Here is a 6,702-nt window from a genome sequence, read left to right as displayed (position 1 = left end):
GAGATAAAATCGCAAGATGATGACTCAAGACATGTTCGATAACACACTATAATTTCTTGCTGCTTCCAAAATGAACGTAAATCAGTGAACTTACATGAACATCGAGAAAATTTTGAAACGCATTGTCGTTAGCGAGTAGAAATGGTCACTGGCACAGAAACTCTGAATTTTTGTTTGTATTTTAAGCATATAGTCACAACCTCAAAAACCATTCCACTATAGACGAGTAGCTTTAAATAATTTTGTGTTACAAGAAACTAACACATGTAATCTATATACAGTTGATTAACATTGTTTCCAAAAATGTCGAGAAATTCTTGACTGATTTACTTCAAATATTTACACGATGATCTAAAAAAACACTCGGCTGGACATACGATATTTATAGTGAACATTAATCAAACAGACAAACTTAAGTGACGGCTTCCTGACTGGAAATACAGGAAAAAAGATACTATGAACGTGTGTCTGGAAATGCATCGTTGCTACGGTTAATGGCGGTGACGAATGGCAGTTCCTCTGACCACGTTCAGTATATTGCTTTTCGGAAGGCAAGTGGTTTGTGTCTGATGGTAACTTGATTTTGGAAACAATACCATGTGATTAATTTGCAGATGCTATTTCTCATTCCCATTTGACTAAGTCATTTATTAAATATTTTCGTACTTTTTGTGGAGAGCATTGTCCGAAACCATTTCGTGCTCACGTGTGGCAAATTGTCACCTTTGCCCACTTAACGCTTGCACTTAACAAAGCTCATGAAGCATTTTGGTTCTCGAACGATTTTCCCCGTTCATAGTAATAAATAGCCCGTTCTTTGCATGTAATTGAAGCTATGAAGGTAAGTGTTAACAACCATAGCTGAAGAATGAGAATCTGTGGCTGAGGCTACAGTGGGTATACGTTCATGTTTCAATAACTAAATGACAGTGTGTGTTGCGTCATGCGTTTTAAAATCTTATTCATGTGTTTCTAAGATGTATTGCCAGCAATTGTTCAGTCTTCATATCTGACTACTACAATTACAGAAAGCGGCCTCGATACCCACTGCACAGTGGTCGACTGTAAGTCTGTGGCTGGCTCTGAGCACTATGGGACTTAACAGCTGTGGTCATCAGTCCCCTAGAACTTAGAACTACTTAAACCTAACTAACCTAAGGACATCACACACATCCATGCCCGTGGCAGGATTCGAACCTGCGACCGCAGCAGTCGCACGGTTCCGGACTGCGCGCCTAGAACCGCGGGACCACCGCGGCCGGCTGTAGGTCTGTACTACACTTAATTTTGCTAGTATTTTACGAGTGGTCTTCCTATTCATTGATGTTGAAACATCTATATTGTACCTCTTCTTCATTAAAATGAGTTAATCTTTTAATTTCCCTTGTCGCATCAAATAGGTTACAAAATATGTTAGTTAAGGTATGAACTTGGTAACGACAGGACATAGTTTCACTAAATCAGGACTTAATGTTTCTATAGGCGTTAATACATAGTCCTGTTGGAAGGAAGAGTAGCCGACTTACAAAATTATACATCATTTTCACATAAATATTGCCCAGATATTGAAAAAAAACTCAAGTTTTGTACAGTGAAATAATCAGAAGGTTTCTTCCGAGCCAGAAGCTCACATCGTTTATGAGCAAAACTTTCAGACAGGCGTTTCACCAGTATTAGTCCAGCCGAAGTAGTTTCTGTGTGACGTTCCAAATAAACAATTATTTTGCTCAGCTACGGTATTGCCTCTGTCTGTGCCACAATGTCTTCAGACTGAGCACTAATTTTGTCAGCTAAGCAGTCGTAACTATTTTTGTTGTGTGCAGAGCAACAAAAATCGATCCTTTCGTCCTCAGAAATTGTGACATAGACTCACTTTCCAGCCATAATTTTCATCGGTACGCAGGAAAACCTCCATTTGTTAGCTTTGGCTTCTGCTGTAATACGACTCCAAGACTGACGCTTCCGTGTCCGTGGCTTGGTTCTCCGTCACGACTTCAGTTAACGCCAGTTTCGTGCGTTGCTGTGATGAATATTTTAGAACGAAAGTGCTCACCTTGGACAGTCTGTTCTTTAATGGCCACTTTCATTACAGATAAAACATGTCCCCATCTGTTAACTGTAAGTACATCCGTCTTGTATGCACAAACATTTTGGGCGGAATATTCTGCGTGACATGCATTTCAACCGATCTTATACCCTAAAACACTGCAGTTTATGTTGGCTAGACCAACGTTCGTTGCGGATTTGTTTGTCTTCTCTATATTTGATGAAAACCTCTTTTAAATAACAATTCTCAACATCAGGAAGCAGGTTTAAACACGCGTACATTTTTGTATTCTGTGTCGGCCTTTGAAATTATGATAGTACTTGCCGAGGAATCACGATAACGGAATTCAGCTTTCACTTCCTTCAAGCAACACAGGTTTTAAAAGCTTCACGAAACATTAGCAGAGTTACGCGTCGTAGTAAGGAGTGTGAAGTTGATCTGATGTGATTTCGATTACTTCCACGATCCTATAGAGAACTTCTGATGAACTTGCTTGAACATTTTTTGTTGCCTTGTCGAATTCGAAACGGTGTGTACATTTCCTGGGAAACATTCTTGATATCGTCATGAGTAATAAGCAGCCGAAACCGCTAACACAGAAAGATAGCAAATTAGACTTTAACTGTTACATGAACACGGAGTAAACATCTACTATTTGCGGCTTGCAAACGCAATGCCGGTGTGGATAAATAACACGTGAGAACTGCATGACGTCCCGAGGGCAATTCGTTTTTTGTAATCACAAATTTTCAGACTGGTTATAAAATTTAGTTGGAGATGCCGGGGATCGAACCCGGGGCCTTTCACATGCAAAGCGAACGCTCTACCACTGAGCTACATCCCCTGACTGCGACCGCCCACTCAATTCCAGTTAGAAACTGCTCAGCAACTCGCTTACGTAAGGCGTTGGCGCGTAGCTGGACAAACGTCAGGCGCTTCTTGCTAGGAACCCACACCCCACCACTGTGTCCCCTGATGCGTAAACAGGGCACGTCAGTTTCCTCAAGAACTAACTGCGGCATGCTAATGGGAAACACCCGACAAGCATTTCATTCCTGTTTCATAAGTAAATATCTCAGTTTTTAACTTTGTAACTTTTTTACGCAAACTTTCTCGGCACTGAAGTGGGTATATAACATAAACTACGATACTTACGATGCGAACAGGTATTTCAGGTTCTATTTGTGTGCACGTTATGATGGGAAGAGAAAGGTAGTGATGATACAGTGACTAGTAGACTGTACCATCGATCAGTCTCTGCCATTTGACACATGGACTGAAACAGTTCTAAATTTTAAAACTTTTTAAATCTGTAGAACTTTGCATATTTCGTATTGTAATATTATACTCTAAAAATATATTTTCTTTCTTGTGATTCATGGTACGAGCATGGGGCGTGGCACTAATGGAAGGACCAGTCTTCGTAATGTTACGCAGGGGGCCTCGCTGGTCTACATTGGTGCGAAAGCAAAGGCCGTTTCCAAAGAAAATCCCCTGAAGCGACTCCCCTGACCCTACATTAATAACATTAATAATGAAGGCAAATGAATTTGTAATTCTGAACTGTAATGAATTAAAATGTGTATTCAGTTCTTGTTCAGCACGGGGGTCAAACTCATATAGGAACGCCCTAGCTTTTTTTCCAGGCCATTTGGAACGCTGTAAGTTTGTCAGTCCACTATCTTGCTTTCTTATTGGCTAAGTTTGTGTTTCCGACTGTTTTCGTTTCATAGTTTAACAGAAGTTCTTTTCATCACATTGTGCTTCTGATTATGATTCTTCGTGTGTATTGCACTCCTTGAATTACGTTGTAAATATGTTACTCGTATTCTGATTGCACTCTTCTGGCATCAATAATATTGGATGGCGTAAATGATTCCTTATTCGTTTTTGCTTTGTATGCAACAGAAGTTGCTTTCGTTGCATGGTGTTCTGTGGTCTTACAGTGTATTTATTACTGCTTACGAATCTGTGTGTAAACTGATCGATTTAAATGAATGTCAATTATATTACTCTTATTCTACGTTATTTTTGTTTTCATTCGATTTCCATACTTTGGCTCAATAAATGGACGACTCAAGTTAGAAGGTTGTGAGAGTACTGGTATTGGAGTTTATTATACCTTGTCACAGAGTCAGTACGTAATTCTGCTTTGAATGGTGTCGCTTCTTGCCACTGAGTGTCATGCATTTCACAGTGGCTTGTAGAGTATTGCTGTACATGAGTATGCTTTGTAGTCTTGGTAATTAGTGCATTCCTCCATGCAAATACTAAAAGTGCAACAGTAGTTATGCAAATGTTTTCACACATTATTAAAAAGATACCGGTACTGCAACCAAAACATTAAATGAGAATCAATGAAAATTTCGGTGACCTTCATTAAATGCGAGAGTACGAAGGAACAAAACTAACATTGAACACGAGCAATATACTTACAGTGCAGTTAAATGGACCAGTTCATACACAAATTCGTAACCTGTAACAAACTGAAATAAACTCCACAGAACGATATGCGACAAGACCAGTTTCTGCTTCATATGATACAAAAACAAATATGGAATAATTTACCCCACCTACGAGTAATGCTACGGAATATACATATATACTATGGTTCCTTAAGCAGAATATTAAATACAGTACAGGCAATAACACGTGTAAATTACAAACAAACATCTAAATTTTTGGTATAACCAGTTATTTGTTGGCATCAGGAAATCGTCAAACTACCACGAAAGGCCATTTTGGGACATTCTCTAACTATGTGGCGAACGGTTTGCCTGGCTGCTCCATAATCACAATTTGGATGTGGACCTTACTCCATCAATGGAGGGAGTCCATTCTTCTGCCATGATTGGTACGTATCCTGTTTAACATTGTTCATGTTCTGCACGACTGGTCAAAGGCAGGTGGTTTCTCCCTTATGCAGGGCAAGTTCTGGTGAAGAGGAGGGCAAGCTTGTGACCAGTTTCGTGTCTATGAGTCTGTTACGTCGAACTGAGACTTGTCCAATTCCATGGCCGTTTTCATCAAAGGTTTTCTTGATCGAGGCCGGTTTCTTTGTAGAACAACCGTATCTTGATGGATAGGGAGTGGCAGATTGCCTTGTATGCGTCAAAACTCAAGGAGTAGAGCTACTTATCGTCGAAGTCCAGGGGCGGAATGTGGCTCAATATGGGCAGCCATTTGCACAGAGTTTCAGGAGCGGGGCCCCAGATTGTTCCTCACATCTTATGTAGGACGTTGTTCCTAGTTCGTATCTTCGCAGCGGTGTTTCCCAGATGCTTCTTGTAGGACTGTGTCCGGTCCAACGTAATCCGTATTTATTTTGGGTGCTGACTGTTGTAGTCTGTCACCAAAATAGACCTGGAGCTGTCTACACTCTGTTGCACAAATGAAAGCAAGCCATCTTGGCCGGGCTTGGTTTCAGGCGCCATCTCCGAAAGTATGATTACATTATCGCCAAGATCAGTTGTTAACATGACTTCCGTTTCTTCAAAACTTTGATGTCCCACTGCCAGTATCAAGTCAACGCCGTATCCAAACTTACGAGATATTGTTTTAGGCGCATCGGAGATGTACAAATTAAACAGGAATGGGGCGAGGCCAGATCCCTCAGGTACTCCATCATTTACCGTCTTCGAAGAGCTTATCCTGTTACCCAGTATGACACGGAATGACCTTCCAGCAAGAACGATATTAATAAGTTGCACTGTTTTAATAGTGTAACATAATATAATAATTTCCACTTGATAACAGCCACATGGTCGAAATTGCAATTTTAAAAATAAATAAACTTTACCACCAGACCCACGTACAAAGCATAAATAAAAAATATTATCATCTAGCACTACTGTTTCGCAAAACAAGAATACAGATTATCGCGTCATATTTTCCCGAATTCGAAGTTATCTGCAAAGCCATATAGTGCGCTACTGTCGGTCTTTGTTTCTCTATCGTAACATCGACCTTACACTTCCGATATTTTGGTGTTCTGTTTGTTCAGATAATGCCATGATCAGTTGAAATCTGTTTGAGTCACGTCTCTATAACAAACAACTTTAATACTGCTGTAATAAAGTTGATTAAAGTGGGCGCAAATAATTTGCAAGATTTTAGAGATTTGCGTGAAGAGAAATGTTATGAGTTAAAGATTTGTACGAATGTTCTGTTCAAGTCAAATGGAGTTTTCTTGGCGTTGACTTATCATTCATCCAATATTGCTCAACTTCATACGAGATAGCAAGATCTCTGGATTATTGAGATTGCGCTATTGAGAGTTTGTGGACTTTATTTCACGATAGTTTGAATGAAAGTGATTTTTCAGAGATATTTTCAAGGCTAAACGTACTTTATATGCCTTCTGAAAAGATGAAATATAAAGTTAAGCGTGAAATATGTTTTCGAGTGACTGTTCATAATAATCACAAATATTCTTCGGGACGGAAGCGAAAACAATACCGGCAACAGGACTAGTATCGCTGCATGGTATAAATTTCGCTAAATGCAATATTAATGTGGAAGGCTGTAGCACTCATGAGACTAATAGTGCAAATTAATTGAATTTATGCTTCGCGGGTTAGTTACAAACTATTTCAAAACTGATGTGGACGGGTCATAGATAATTTACGGCGCCGATTTCGCAAGAAGCTGTTATC

General features: G+C 39.7%; 1 non-coding gene across 1 annotated transcript; it reads right to left on the bottom strand.

Annotated features, from left to right (window-relative positions):
* Window positions 1–2,819: 2,819 nt before the first annotated feature.
* On the bottom strand, window positions 2,820–2,891 carry Trnaa-ugc. Its single transcript has one exon. It is a non-coding gene; the product is annotated as a tRNA-Ala (tRNA).
* Between the last annotated feature and the right edge of the window lie 3,811 nt (window positions 2,892–6,702).

This window comes from Schistocerca piceifrons, chromosome 6, assembly GCF_021461385.2.
Source record: "Schistocerca piceifrons isolate TAMUIC-IGC-003096 chromosome 6, iqSchPice1.1, whole genome shotgun sequence".
In the NCBI taxonomy this organism is placed as follows: domain Eukaryota; kingdom Metazoa; phylum Arthropoda; class Insecta; order Orthoptera; family Acrididae; genus Schistocerca; species Schistocerca piceifrons.
This window is presented reverse-complemented; position numbering and strand designations above follow the sequence as displayed.